Source organism: Neophocaena asiaeorientalis, unplaced genomic scaffold, assembly GCF_003031525.2.
Source record: "Neophocaena asiaeorientalis asiaeorientalis breed wild unplaced genomic scaffold, Neophocaena_asiaeorientalis_V1.1 scaffold196, whole genome shotgun sequence".
Lineage (NCBI taxonomy): Eukaryota > Metazoa > Chordata > Mammalia > Artiodactyla > Phocoenidae > Neophocaena > Neophocaena asiaeorientalis.
The window spans coordinates 3,275,429-3,291,634 of NW_020173929.1; positions in this window are offsets into that span (position 1 = coordinate 3,275,429).

Genomic DNA, 16,206 nt, shown 5'->3' on the forward strand with positions numbered 1-16,206 from the left:
TACTAGCATAAGTGTATCTTTGGAGACAGTCACAACACCAAAACCTTCTTCTTTGCTAGGCTGAGAGTTATTTGCAGGCAACGAGACTGAGCCATCAATTTTGAAACTGCTTTTGTCCCTGTAACACATCCTGGCCAATGAAATTACTAATGAAAATTAAGGAACCTTAGCTTGAGTGAAAGTTTTAAACTTTTCTTTTAAATTCTTGAAAAATCCATCATAAAACATATATATGAGGGAAAAGATTATGGGTTGTGGAGCAGGGAGGCCAGTGCATGAAGTCAGATAAACCTAAAATTGCATGTACTCATATAATTCTGTTATTTATTAATTCACTTTACCCAGAACTTCTCATGGACAATTTAAAAAGCCAGTGTCCAGGGGTGGGGGGCGTGATGTGTCCGGGACCATTAGGAGTCAAATGTTTTCCTCATCAGTTCCCAAGTCCTCTGGTGAGCCTTAAGTACATTAGTGCACATGAGCTATGCTACAGATAGAAGCGAAAATAGGAGATGATTAGGGCATTACATTTTTTTTAAGTAATGACATTTCTATCTAAAAGCTTCCTTAAGATCTGTGAATGCATAATTTCAAAGGGAGGATGTCTAACCTGATAATGACAGGCAGGCTGCTCTTGGGCATGGAGAACAGAGATTGGAAACAAAAGCAAGCAAACTGTGATTGGTTTTACTGATTTGCTGGTGCCTCACATTTGTGCTGAGACCATTTACTCTATTTCCTTCTACCTTAGCTGCTCCAACTTGGAAATGTGTAATGTTCTGTGCAGCAATGTGGTCGTGGGACAAAGGGAACCAAGAGATCTGGTCCCTTTCACCACGTTTCCTACCTCTTCCCCTACCCCTCTGTATTTCACATGTCACACGTGGGGCTTGCTGACTTGTGTCTCTGCCACTGTGCATCCCCTATCTTCCCATCTACAACCTCATTTCATGGATCCTGGATCCCTCATTTCATGACCTTATGCAAAGAGATCTTGTTCCAGGAAGGCTTCCAGGATAATCACTATTCTGTAATCCTCTGCAGACCAGACTACAGAACAAGCACAGCTCTCCCTGAGAGCCTGAGGAAGGTCATTGCTATAAGTCTCTTGGAGAGGTAGACTGATGCCATGAACTGGTGGTAAGTCCTGACTAGTCTCCACATGCTCTGTATGCTGTCCCTGGGGCCAAGAAGCAATGCCAGATGAAGCAAATGGGGACACAGAATCTTATCATGAACTTAGCAGGGATATTGTCCTTTCATGATACCATTCTGTATTACAATCCTGCTGTCCCTTTCCTTCCGTGGCTCCTTTTTAAGATAAAGTTGAAATTTCTTAGCCTAAGGGACAAAGCCCTTCATGATCTGGCCATGACTCTCCAGCTTCTCCCTTAATTATGTCCCTCTGCTGCATCCACATAGATCCATCTGTTTTTTGCATTCCCCCGAAATGACCACTACTTGCCTTTTTTTTTTTTTTTTTTTTTTGGCGGTACGCGGGCCTCTCGCCGCTGTGGCCTCTCCCGTTGCGGAGCACAGGCTCCGGACGCGCAGGCTCAGCGGCCATGGCTCACGGGCCCAGCTGCTCCACGGCATGTGGGATCCTCCCGGACCGGGGCACGAACCCGTGTCCCCTGCACCGGCAGGCGGACTCCCAACCACTGCGCCACCAGGAAAGCCCCACTACTTGCCTTTTAAAGTAAAGTTCAGGCAAGCATCACTTCTTGGCTCTTGGATGTATTCTGGGATCTTCCAGGTGGAGTCAAACAGTTCTCTGCACACCTATAAATGCCTTGTGGATCTTTCCTTAGAGCCCTTCTTACTTTGTCTAATCATGACCTTTCTTATTCACCATATTGTGAGCTTCCTAAAAGCAGACCATGTTTTTTTTAACTATCTCCAACACCCAGGCAGAAGTGCCAGACACGTGGTAATTCCTCAACTAGTGGCTGAATGAATAAATGTCCTGTTGCGTACCTGGAAATTAAAATTAATGAATATGAAGAGAGGAAAGAAAGAATAAAGATAAGAGATTATCTCTGAGCCCAACTCCTAAAAGACATCAGAATTTTAACACTGTTCAGTGAGCCGTGGGAGTGACCCCCGCCTGTGATTAATGAGTGCTGGCAATGTGACTCAGGTATTCCTAGGAGTAGAAAGCCCTGAGAAAGGGCAAACACACTAGTCAGGAAGAGCTTGAAATAAAAATTATCATTAAACACTGAGGGAGAGCCACCTTTGATAAGAAGTAATGCTCTAAGAATGCATCAGGATTCAGAACAAATAAATCTAGATTAAGAAGAGATTGTATCAAAAGGAACCTGTTTCGTTAGCTGGAAAGGGAAGAGTGATTCATAGCTCTCCTGGGTTGACAAAGTACAGGAGGTAAATCAATGACATGGTAGCAAAGAACCTACAGCTTCTTATTACGGTGTACTTTTAGCTCAGGAGAAGAAAGGTATTTTATTCAGTATGATAGCATGTATGCCACATGGCCATTTGGTTGATAAGGTCACAGAAAGTATCAATATATAGGACTTTTTCCAAGTTGGTGATAGTACCTATCAATGACCACTAGCAGCCTGAAGCTGCATAAAACAGCATAGTTGTGTTGGTTTCCCCCAAAAGGTAGTGTTTAACTTGTGGATGTGCTGGGTTGCATAAGGACAGCTGCAACCAGAGTTATATTGTGTTGTTCCCAGCCCAGCCCCACCCTGCTCCAAAAGGATTAATTATGGAAAAACCCCAAGGGCACAGAAATAAACAACACTCCATTTAACGAAACTGTTCTATAGCAATTAAGCATTGAAAAGAGGCCCAATTCAGGATCTTGGGCCCTCACCTATGAGCTTAGAATCAAGATAGGATAAATTCTCATCACTACCTTTCTGCAGTGAATTGACAAGAACTTTCCTGGTAGAGAGTCTTACTGGTAGAGAGTCTTACGCTTCTTACCGGACCTACTTTAAAAATGATCAAGCATGTTGGCTTTTCCTCGGCAAAGATCTTGCTGGACTGGTGTTGGGCTCAGTGAAAGGCACTTGCCTTTGGGGAGGCTAAAGCTAGGAGTCCAGAATAGGGCAGTTAGGACCTCAGTGGCTTTGTTTGGAAGACCCCTGGAGACAGCTCTTTTTTCTAAACTAGTCTGGAAAGTAGCTCTCTTTGCCTGGCCTCTTGTGTTCCCTCATCTAATCATTTGACTGTTTCCCCCAAACCACATCAATGCACTGATAGGTCAGTAGGTGGCAAAGAGATCCCAGGCTGATCAGTTTACTTTTTAATGATTTTAGGCTTCGCTGCCAGAATCACCCTAATTTACACCATTGCCAGGAAGTGCTTGTGTTTGTCTATGGTAATGTGTGCGCTAAATAATGCAGGGGAATCCAGCAGGTGGTAGAGAGGGCACCCTCTACCTTTTGTCCTGGCTCTTTGTACATGCTGTTGAGGTAAACTGTGATTCTCACACTTCCTTTCTCACCTAAGCAAGCGAAGAAGAGGGAAGCTGAGTCCTCCAATCTGCCAGTTATCGTGTATCCATGGTTATAAGCACTTACCTTAGAGCCAGACTGCCCGAGTTCCTACCCCCACTCCACCACTACTGTGTAACACAGGGCAAGCTGCTCGACCTCTCTGACTTTTACCCCATCTGAAAAATTGGGGTCATCATTATAATACCTTCCTCATAGGGTTCTAAAGAGGATTAAATGAGTTAATATATGTAAAGTACTTGAATGTTAGGTACTATCATTTTTAAGCCCTTCTGGCAGGCACAGATTCTCAGATCTTCAGCCTTGCCATTGCAAAACATAGAATTTATAGCTGAAAGAGATAGGGCTGATTGTCTAAACAGCTTCTCTTTTTTAATAAAGGAGAAAACTTAAATCCAAAGAAAAGACGGGCCTTTCCTAAAGTCAAATGGCTGTTAGGGATAGAGGGAGGACTGGCATTTGGGCTCTCTGACATCCGAGGCATCTTTTTAGTGGTCCATGGCTCTTGGGCAGTGAGAGGATCAGACTTCCATAGAGTAAACTGGCTATTTCTCAGACTAACTAGTCTTGTTTGCTTAGGCTTTCTGAATGGGCGTAAAGGGGAGGACTTTATAGTTTAAGAATATAATGCCAGAGTCAAGGTGCAAACTCAGGAGACACAAAGATTTCAGAGGGCAAAATTACAAACAGCCAGTGGCCAGGACTCCCATACTTAGAGGGCCTTGGAACTCTGCTTTGGTAGGAACTGATGGCTGCATAGGGACCAAGGTGGGCTGCATAGGAGGAGCGGGAAGTGGATTTGCCAGCCGGGGCTTAAAATAAAAAGACCTGTGGTCCATATACATATTCAGTTTGGCATCCAGGCAGTAAACTCAGTGTCTTTATTTTATAGTCCTGTCTCACATATTACCTACACAAAATCCTCACCATCCCTCTCCCAAGATCGTGACTATCCTTATCAATCAGTCAAAGTAGGCATTATGGCCCTCTTTACTGCCTCGTCTTCCCCCTTCCCCCGTTTGTGGCTTCTTGACCACCTTAGTGTCCATTTCAGTGTGACTGAACCTCAATATAAAGAGCAGGATGAAGCACAGTGTGAACTGCCATGATAGGAAAAAAAGAATGAAAAATCCCCCTCTAAATAAAACTAGTCCACAGGCCCAAGTTGCAAGTGGTTACAAGGGTTATGCTTTTTTTGTGTGTGGGGAGCTGTCAACCTTGCTGGTCAAGTGGTCTCCCAGAGCCAGGGACAAGGGGTTACCCCCAAGGACAGGAGGAGAGTTCCTCTCCAAGACTGCAGAGCACAGCGTTCCTTTATTTTTGTTGTATCAAGATAGTCTCTTCACCCACCTGCAGGGTGAGGATAACTTACCGTTTATCTCTCGGGTTTTCAGGAACTGGCAGTTACCAGATTTTGTCTGTTAATTTACTTAATTAATTCTTTATGCCTCTCTGAGCCCTGGCAGCTTGGGAAGTAAGTGTAGTGTTTTCTTCTGGAACTGAGCCTGCTGACCTTTTGAAATAGCCTAGGGCAGCCCTGGTGTTGGCTCCCAGGAAGAGGCATATAGGGTTCCCTCTTTCCCTCTGAGGTTGGGGCAACCTCCCAGTAGACCTTCTCCCCCTTTCCTTCAAACTAGGATGTTGCAGTTGAAGGTGAAGCTGGTATGAAAATGATTAGCCTGAGAAAGCCCAGCAGGATGTGAGTAAATTAAAGAATTGGGTTTTTTTCCTTTGGGTTTTTAGGCAGGGGGAACCTATCTACTATCAAAACTAAATAAAAAGTACCAACATGAATGAATGTAGGGGCAAGTCCAAAGCCAAGATACCATTTTTGCTCTAAGTAAATCCACAAAGGGAATTTCCTCCCTTTAAAAAAAAAAAAAAAAAGAGCAAGCTATTAGAAACTACTGCTTTCACCATTCTCTCTATGCCTAATTTTCCACTTTCTTCTGGGGTGGGGTGGGGGGGTAGGATGGGGGGGGGTCTTGGAAGCTAATCAAGGAGAATACTGTCATTGGGTTAGATGGTTGGGGAAACTAATGACCATATATCTGGAGCCTTTATTGAAGGGGAAAGCAACTTGCTGCAGTTGACATGGGCCAAGGTGCTTGAATACAAGGCCAAGGTGACAAAATAAGGATGAGGCTGCAGTGAGGGAGTATACCACTATGTTACTAATGAGTCTGGCGGTCCCGATTTCTTAGAGGGAGAGGGCATCTAGATTTGGAGTTGCCTGCCTCAAGCATTAGAAAACATTTTACCTGCTGACTCTGTCCAGAGAGATAGAACTGGCTAAATATCTCAGTAGCCCAAATTCTAGGTCCCTGTTTGTTGAAAGAAGTCAGCCAGCATTCTGACCCTACTCAGGTTCCTAATTACTTTGAATTAGGTGGCCTGGAAAGCCCCAGAGATTTCACGTCTGATATCTGGAAGTCAGTTGAAAGAGAAACTTAGCAACAGGATCCCGAAAGAAAATATAAAAGTCAGCACCTTCTAGCAGTGGGTTCTTGGTCTCTGGAGTTTGTGTCTACACGTGGCCAGCGCCATGAGGAATCATGCCTCTTAGTTTGGGGAAGGGCACATGGCATCGTCTCACACTGGACAGTATAACTTTTACTTAAAGATGTGCCTGCCTGAGAGAGATGTTGCTTCCTTTATTGTTGTTGCTTTGAAACACAGTTGTCTTTTATTTTGCTCTTGCCATGGAAACTGTAATAAATAAAGAGAAGGGTGATTTCTTAATGGTCTTCATCTTCAGATGCACTTTTCTGCCTGATTACATCAGAGCATGTAGCTCATGGGAATAAAGAAAGGGGAGAGGGAAGGTGAGTATTGGCAGGACTAGGTAATACATTCATGTCTGGAGAACAGTGTACTCTTAGGCCCGTTTCTGACATTTGGTGTGGTTTTGTTTGCAAAAGGATGTGGTGCATGCATTGTACAATTTAAAAAAATTTTTTTAATTGAGTTAAATCCTATCTTTTTTTTGTATTTTGGCTATCCTTCACGTAACTTTCTTTAGGGGGGTGGTTTTCAATTACTTCAGCGTGGTGTCGCACAGACTCATTCCAGTGGAATCCAGTTAGATGGTCCAAATGCTTTTGTTCCAGAGGTAGACATGTGTTTTGATTTACATTGTGCTTGGATGGACCATGTGTATACTTCATTCCTATGGAAGACATAATTTGCAACAGAAGACTCAGAATGGCAGCATCCTGCTTGCAAAGCTATTGGAGGGAAAAAAAAGAAGAAGAACTTTCCGATTAATTCCAAAATCTAATACTGCTCTTCAGATAGATACCATTTCAAGAAGTTAACCCAGTGTGATTCTCAATTCTGGGTCTACAACAACCTCACTTGAGTGCAACATTAATCCTGCCCACCCTTATTCTGCCCAACCACATCACTCCCAGTTCCAGAGAGTCCCAGTCTGTCTTGGGTGGGGGCCTTGGGATAGATAGGTAGGTAGGTAGATAGATAGATAGGTAGATAAATACATAGAGAGATAGATAGGCTGATTGATTGGATTTTTTTTGTTTGTTTGTTTTGCGGTATGCAGGCCTCTCCTGTTGCAGGACGCGCAGGCCCAGCGGCCATGGCTTAGGGGCCCAGCCGCTTCGCGGCATGTGGGATCTTCCCGGACCGGGGCATGAACCCGTGTCCCCTGCATCGGCAGGCAGACTCTCAACCACTGCGCCACCAGGGAAGCCTGATTGATTTTATTAAACACAGGTGAGTTTGAGCCTCAGCCATGGTTGAGAAACTGAGTTTAAAAATGTGGGGGTTTTTTAAAGGCAATTTGCTTGAATGACAAATAATAGATAAACCTAAGGATACAAAAAGAAGGAGATGCTTACAGAAATAAAGACAGCCAAATAATGTCTGTGGTCACAAGGCATCTTGCTTTTATAACCAACTGCTCCCTTATCTCGTGGGGTAATTTGACTTTACATAAAGGTAAGTGCTATCAAACTATAAAATTCCATTATGTTTTTGAAATCAAAAGCATGGGAAAAAGTCACCCCGAGCCATTAAAAAAAAAGACTGCCATTTCACTGGGCTAAATCTGGCCTCACATACCAAGGTGACATGTATTAGTCTCCAAATAAGGAGTGGTTAATTATCTGGATAGTGGTTGGCTGGTTCCTGGTAAATACAGTTTCAGTTGGATATGGACCCAAGCTTTATAAGGATTGTTCGGTACATACAACAGATAACCTGATAACAGCTACTTACCGTGTGCTGGGTACTCTTCTAAGGCTTTAGTACATCACCTCCCAACATCTCTACAAAGTCGGCATTGTTATTCCTACTTTACAAATGAGAGACTAGGTACAGACACTTGTCCACATCCTCTCGGCTAGTTGGCAGGGATTGGAACTTGGATCTGTATGGCCCCAAAGCCGTGCTGCAACCACCAGACCACTTTGTCTCACCCCTGCCCTGTGGAGTGGACCACAGTGGAACAATAAAGACCATGGAGCTGACAGCTATGCAACCACTTCAGAGAGGTATGTCAGAGATTTACAACCAAAGATGTGTTCTTAAGACATGTTATAGCAAAAAACCAAATATTCTTGTAAATGTGGCAGTGATGACTGAAGGGTTTTATTAAAAATATATTAAGTATGTACAGTGGAGTGTTAACCTCTGTTAAATCCAGGTGGCTTTATTTACCTCTCTATTTTTCTGTATGTTTGAAATATTTCATGGCTAATCATTCTTGAGCAAAAGGAAATGGAAGAAAGCTGATAAGCTCTTCTGCATTGAGTTATTCAGGTAGTTTTGCATAAACTGGAGAGCAGATAATTGCTGATATGACCTCAAAAGAGATAAGGAAGAGAAAGGAATGTTTGCTAATTAGCTACCAAGAAAAGAGAAATGTTAGGAATAATTAAATCACCTGGTTCTGTGTACTCCTCCAAAGTATTCTCCCTGTATGTCTCTTCTGACCTAATAACTAAGAGCAATCAGCTAACAATACACTAAGGGAGCAAAGAGATCTCGTTAAGCTTCGAGTATCATGCCAGTGATGCATGTATTTTTTTCACAAATTATATTTAGCACTCATGAACTGGAATTGCTCCACTTTAAACACTCAAAATTATGAGACCAGCTGTCCTTAGTGGTTGCCTGGTGTTTGGAGTGAACCTCAAAGGCGATCCTTGGCTAGGAAAGATTCTTCCAGATTCCAGCAGCTTTTGTTAAAAGCAAGGCATATCTTATTTATGCTCCCTTCCAAGTTCAATGTAACACGGATGGTTGTTGCTTTGATTGTTTTCTTTTGGTTCGTGGAAGTTATAAATGAAGTTTAATTTTCTAATCTTGCCCTTCAGAGCAGCTGACACATCTCAGCCAATGTTTGTGGTACGTGCAAAATATAAAGAAGGAGTAGCCGCTTCTCAGTGTATTTGGCTGTGGGACATTAATGTGCATGTCTTGTTAGTGGGAGCTGTTGATTTTAAGAAAGCTACTTAGATAAATAAGCTACGACAGAGGGAGTTTGTCCAAGTTTTAATGAGACATCTCAACTCTCCCTCTGCTAAATTAATACATCTACTTTGAGATTTTAATCTCTAGGAAAAGTGACAACAGAAAGAGCAGTTGGAGAAACACTTCTTGTACACATTCAAGATATTTTTACAAAATCAAAGCTTTACTATAATTCCACTTTGTCTAAAAAAAAAGTGTATAAATGCAATTAAGGCTAGAAGAATATACAAACCAGAATGTTCATAGTGACTCATTTTCTCTTGAAGGTGATATTTTAGATGATTTTTATTTGATTTAACTTTTCTATGTTTTCAAATTTCCCTGTAACAAGCCTATATAACTAGTTTAAAAGGAGAAAAAATACAAGAAATGTTTAAGTGTCAAGAGAAAAAGAAATATAAATATGCCCCTACATGTGACAGCTAGACCGTTTCTAGTGCTGGAATGTCTCAGGCTTCATTGCTCCCTTTGCAAATGAAGAACACAGTGCACCTGTGACAATAGCTACTGCGATGGCCAGGAGTGACTTCTGGCTGTCCTGCAGCTTCTGCAATGGAAAGAGTCTAAACAAATCTTCCTCCCCAAGGAAGGCTTTGAGGAGTGGAAGCTTCAGGAGGAACAGGCAGAGATATATATATATGTGTGTGTGTGTGTGTGTGTGTGTGTGTGTGTGTGTGTGTTACACACACAGAGGTAACGAAAACTTGATTTACCATAAGATATTCATTTACAAAATGAAAAGATATCACAGGTTCTTATCTGCCCACACTGGTCCTGCCACTGTACTTGTAGTCACAGTAATATTACCTATAATTATACTGATGTCTACACATATTCAAAAACAGTATTAACAATGAGAATTGTTATCTGTGGGTACAGATATGGTTAAACAGAAAAGAGTGGCCCTTTCTACCCTCTTGAGCACTGCACACATGTAGGCTGTTTTCCCCCCATTTTGTTATGAACATTTTCAAACAAACAGTACAGTTGAAATAATTTCCTAGTGAACACTCTGTATCCACCACCTAGGTTCTACCATTAACCTTTTTTGTTAGGCTTAGTTTATCCCATGTATATCTATTCTTCTCTCCATCCATCAATCCATCTTATTTTGTAAATTACAAATGTCAATACATATCACCCTAAATATTACATCATGCATATTTTTAACTTGTTACTTTGAGGTAAAATTTATATACAATGAAATGCACAAATCTTATGTGGGCATTCACTGAGATTTGACAAATGCATACAGCTGTTTAATCCAAACCTACCAGGCTACAGTATATTACTATCACCCCAGGAAGTTTCCTCATGCCTCTTCCCAATCGCCCCTGTCCTCACTCCCCAGGGCAACAAATGCTGTCATCTTTTTTCTACCATAGGTTAGTTTTGCCTTTTGTAGAATTTTATGCAAGTGGGATCATGCTTCCACTCAGCATAACTAACACTCTTACTAATGAGCTCAGATAGAAGAGTGTAGGGACAATTAACTTCCTTCTGGTCTCCAGTGTGGTGAGACACTCATTTGCTGCTGCTGCCACCCCGGCTGGACACTTGACGTAGCAGCTAGTTGTGGGTCTTGCCACAGTCTGTGAAACTGATGATAGTGCCGGGCCACCATTCACTGGGATCAGAGGAAAATGGAAATCCTAAGTTAGGCATTTATGGAATGCGTGCAGGAAACAGACACTGCCCAATCCTACTGGAGAGTACATAGGGAGGAGTCAAAACAGTCTGGCGCAGTGGTTTTTGTCATTAATCAGGGAGTGCAAATCTGCAACTCTCTTAGTGTTTGATAATACTTTTATTTTGCAATAAATCTTCTGGGCAACAATGAGCCGATTTTTTTTTTAACATCTTTATTGGAGTATAATTGCTTTACAATGGTGTATAACAAAGTGTATCAGCTATACATATACATATACATATGTTCCCATATCCCCTCCCTCTTGCATCTCCCTCCCACCCTCCCTATCCCACCCCTCCAGGCGGTCACACCAAACTCATTTCCCTGTGCTATGCGGCTGCTTCCCACTAGCTATCTATAACTAAACTAAAAGTATACATTTAGTGAACAATTAAATACTAAGCTTCTGTATCTCAAGACAAATGATGATGAAAGTGCAACGTGCACAAAATATGCTTGGCATTTACTATCAAATCCCTCACTACCAAGGGTAAGATCCCTTTTCATTAGGGTGTCATAGCCATATCACCAACCACTTGAAAACCAGAAGGCACAAATCTGCCGCAGAAGACGCATCAGCATCTGCTTAATGCTAAGTGGGTATTTAAAGAATGTGTCCATAGATACGACTGCAGCTACAGGACGTGCGTTTACAAGTCACTTTACGAAGCATAGCATTGTCACTTAGATCAATGGAATATTGTCCTAAATTAATTTTACTTGTTTTCACTTTCAGATTTCTTGTGCACATTTGAAAAGTAAAGTATTGGGCAACTGAGAAGGGAAAAAATGGAGAACTTTGCAAACAGTTAAGTAATTCCAGTTTTACCACTGTCACTTGATACTTCAGATAGAAAATCAGTTCAGTTATTTTCTGATATTGGATTTCTTTTTAAAATCCAATTCATGGAGTCCAAGGGAAGCTTTGGAAGTTCATCCTGTCCAAAGGGAAACACTTGAGGATTTTTTGAATGTTACTGTAAATTCAATTAAAATGCTTAACAACGAGGATAAACTTATTTGCTTTTCCATTAATAATATAAAAGCAAATTTTGGTGAAGCATAGCCATATAGTAAAAACTGTTCTTACTGAGTGAAAACAGCCTGTGGAGCCAAATTGAACTCAAAATTGGTTGAGTGAACACATAAGCCATAATTTTGTACAAACAAGTCACAGTATTTTACCAATTAAAAAAAAAGCTGTAATTGTCAAACTTTATGCACACACGTACACACCCACAACAGCTAAACTACCAAACGTTTTGTGACAAGGTTAATGTTGAAATTTAAGAAACTCCAACACGTTGGCACAGTTATATGAGCTTTATCCCCTTGCTGCTCGTAATCAATCAGATTTAAAACATTTTTAAGTCTTTGAATTTTTATTTTACAAATCAGCCTGTGCCCTATAATGTATTGAATTTTTGTTTGTTTAAAAATAACAGCTCTAAAATTTGATTGAACTCAATTTAAAATCAGTTGGAAATCTTTAAAGTATGCAATAAATGGAAAGCTCCCAAAGTGCAACTTTTGAAACTTTTGGAGAACTGCCATGAATAAAAGCAAAGCTTGCAAACAAGAAGATCCTGAAATATTTTCTTATTAAAGCAAAGATGGAACTAAACAAATAAACTAATGATCACTCAAACAGTATATGAGATTTGATTTGGAAAATTGGTAATTGAGTTTGGAATGTCTCAACATGTAGGAAGAATAATTTGATGGGGCTTCTGTTTTTTTTTATTAGATAAATTGGTATTCTGTGCCAGAATGAAGTAAAAGTAAAAAAAAAACCTATGATTTTTCACCATTTAAATCTGATGAAGCATTAAAAATAATAATAAATACAGGCAATCTTTACAGTAAATTTTGTCTTTAAAAATAGTTGTCAAAAAAAGTTACTCCAAATGGAAGCTGAAAGATAGTATCTGAAATATTTAGGCTGAAATATTTAGTTCTTTCAATATAGAAAAATATTTTTGAGAATATCCTTCATCCAGCAAAAATCACCTTGCTCTTACCAGCATCTATAAGTTATTTTCTCAATTAAAAATATTTTTTTTACTACAAATGACTCAGCTGAATATGTCAAGAATTTCAAATTAACCATAAATTACAATTTGAAGATCTCAAAAATCTTATGAAAAAATCCGGGCAAAAATAGAAATATACTGAAGGGGCTTCCCTGGTGGTCCAGTGGTTAAGAAGCCTCCTTCCAATGCAGGGGACACAGGTTCGATCCCTGGTCAGGGAACTAAAATCCCACATGCCTCAGGGCAACTACTGAGCCCGCGTACCACAACTAGAGAGCCCACGTGCCGCAACTACAGAGCCCATGCACTCTGGAGCCTGCACGCCACATCTAGGGAGAAGCCCGAGAAGCCCACGCACCACAAATCAATGAAGAGCCCGCACGCTGCAAGGGAATATCCTGCATGCCGCAACTAAGACCTGAAGCAGCCAAAAACAAACAAATAAGTAAATAAATAAATATTTTTAAAAAGAAATATACTGAAAAATTCTTTGGAAAAATACCGGTGACACCGTTTTAGAGTTTAAAATGGCTAAGAACGAGTAAGCAGAGCACAGAAGATTTTTAGGGCAGTGAAAATACTCTGCCTGATACTATGATGGTGGATACATGTCATTACACATTTGTCCAAACTCATTGAATGTATGCCTCCAAGAATGGACTCTAATATAAACTATAGACTCTGGGTGGTAACAATGTGTCAATGCAATACATGTACCACTCTGGTGGGAGATGTTGATAATGGGAGATGTGTGCATGTGGTGGGGGGCAGGAGGTATAAGGGCAGTCTCTACACCTTCTGCTCAGTTTTTCTGTGAATATTGCTCAGCCATAAAAAAGAACAAAATTTTGCCATCTGCAGCAACATGAATGGACCTGGAGGGTATTATGCTTAGTGAAATAAGCCAGACAGAGAAAGACAAATACTCTGTATTTTCACTTATATGTGAAATCTAAAAAGTAAAACGAACGAATGAATATAACAAAACAGAAACACTCACAGATAGAGAACAAACTAGTGGTTACCAGAGGGGAGAGGAGTTGGGGGGAGGGGCAAGACAGAGGAAGGGGGTCAAGAGGTACAAACTTCTAGGTATAAAACATTAATAAAATACAAAGATAGGGGCTTCCCTGGTGGCGCAGTGGTTGAGAGTCCGTCTGCCGATGCAGGGGACACGGGTTCGTGCCAAGTTCCGGGAAGATCCCACATGCAATACTCCTGAGAATAATATAATATAAATCAACTATACTTCAATAAAAAATATATATTTTAAAGGATAAAAATCACTAAGAAACTGATTGAAGAACAAGGATATGTACCAAGAATAACTATTGTAATTATTATTTTTAATGGTCATATAATCAATATTTAGACATTTAAAGTTTTTGCATAAATATACATGGGTACATGTTACTTTCAGTTTATTAGAAATAATTTTTGAAAATATTTTTGAACAGGAGTTGTCATTCTATCAATATAACAAAACTTTTCTCAGTCAATAAATATTTCAAAAATATGTAACAAATTATTTTAACACTCCTTTCTCCTCTCTAAAATATGTTGTCATCCTACTTTTGAGGGCAGTTAAAAGAATACTATGCATCCTGAAAGCAGTCCTCAAAAGGGAGCAAAGGCAATGGGATAACCAGGGCACTTCTGAAGCAAGACACTTGATGAAGGACCGTAGTCATGTAGAACACCCAGCAGAAAAAAAGAAAAGGTCGGTTCCATTGACTCTGTTTTCTTGTCTGAAAAGAAAAGTTTGTCTTAAAGTAGATCCTACAAACCAGAGTGTGGGCATCACCTGGAATATTTTAAACAAACACTGATCCCAAATCTCCATGAGTGATGGAGAAAATGCAGGAAGCCGCATTTTCAAAGGCTCCCGGGAGATGCTGAACCAGCTGCCTACTCAATAGTATGCATATACATATGTATATGACATATGTGTGTGTGCATGCACACAGACGTGTGTGTGTGTATATATATATTTAATGGATATACACCAAAATGTTAGCCATAGTTAAGTTACCTTTGGATGGCACTATGGGTAATTTTTTAATGTATTTTCTCATTTTTGTTTGCCCATATTTTTTGAATTCTCTACAAGGAACATCTATTTCCTATGCCATGTTGTAAATTTTCAAAGATGTTCTTTATTAAATGCTTTTGAATAAAAGCAAACAAAATTTTTCCATATGTGTATAAATACTTTTTTTTTTTTTTTTTTTTTTTTTTTTTTTTTTTTTTTCGGCGATTATTAAATGCTTTTGAATAAGAACAAACAAAATTTTTCCATATGTGTATAAATACTTTATTTTGACCTTTTAGTTTAATCTCTACTTCTTGAATTACTTTTCTGTGGAAAATACTTGGATAATTTTGCAAGTGATGGTAAAATACACATAGCATAAAATTTTCCGTTTTAACCATTTTTAAGCATACTGTTCCGTGGTATTAAGTACATTCTCATTGTTGTGCAACTATCACCACCATCCATCTTCAGAGCTCTTCATTGTGCAAAACTGAAACTCTGTACTGATTGAACAACTCCATATTCTCCCCTTCCTCCAGCCCTTTGCAACCATCATTCTGCTTTATGTCTCAATACATTCTGAGTACTCAAAGTATCTCATATAACTGGAATCATACAGTATTTGTTCTTTTATGACTGTATGATTATTTCACTTAGCATAATGTCCTCAAGGTTCATCCATGTTGTAGCATGTGTCAGAATTTCCTTCCTTGTTAAGACGGAATAATATTCTATTGCATGTATATACCACATTTTCATTATCGATTCATTCATCCATAGACACATTGCTTCCATCTTTTGAATGTTGATAATAATGTTGCTATGAACATAGGTGTACAAATATCTCCTTGACTCTCTGCTTTCAATTGTTTTAGGTATATACCCAGAAGTGAAATTGCTAGATCATATGGTAATTCTGTTTTTAACTTTTTGAGGAACTGCCATGTCAGCTTCCATAGTGACTGCACCACTTTACATTCCCACCAAAAGCACACAGGGTTACAATGTCTCCACATCCTTGCCAACAGTTGCTCTTTTCTATTTTGTTTTGTTTTTGTAGCAGCATCCTCATGGATGTGAAGTGGTATCTCATTGTGGTTTTGATTTGCATTTCCCCAATGATTAGTGATTTTTTTTTGATTAGTGATTTTGAGCATCTTTTCATGTACTTGTTGGCAGTTTTTATATCTTCTTTAGAGAAATGTCTATTCAAGTCCTCTGCCTATTCTTTTAATTGGGTTGTTTGTCTCTTTGTTATTGAATCATGGACATTTTTTGTATATTCTGCATCTTAACACCTTATCAGATATATGACTTGCAAATATTGTCTCCCATTCAGTGGGTTGCCTTCTCTGTTGATTGTATCCTTTGATGCACAGAAGTTTTAAATTTGGATGTAGTTCAATTTATTTATGTTTTCCTGAGTTGTCTGTGCCTTTAATGTTATATCTAAGAAATCATGGCCAA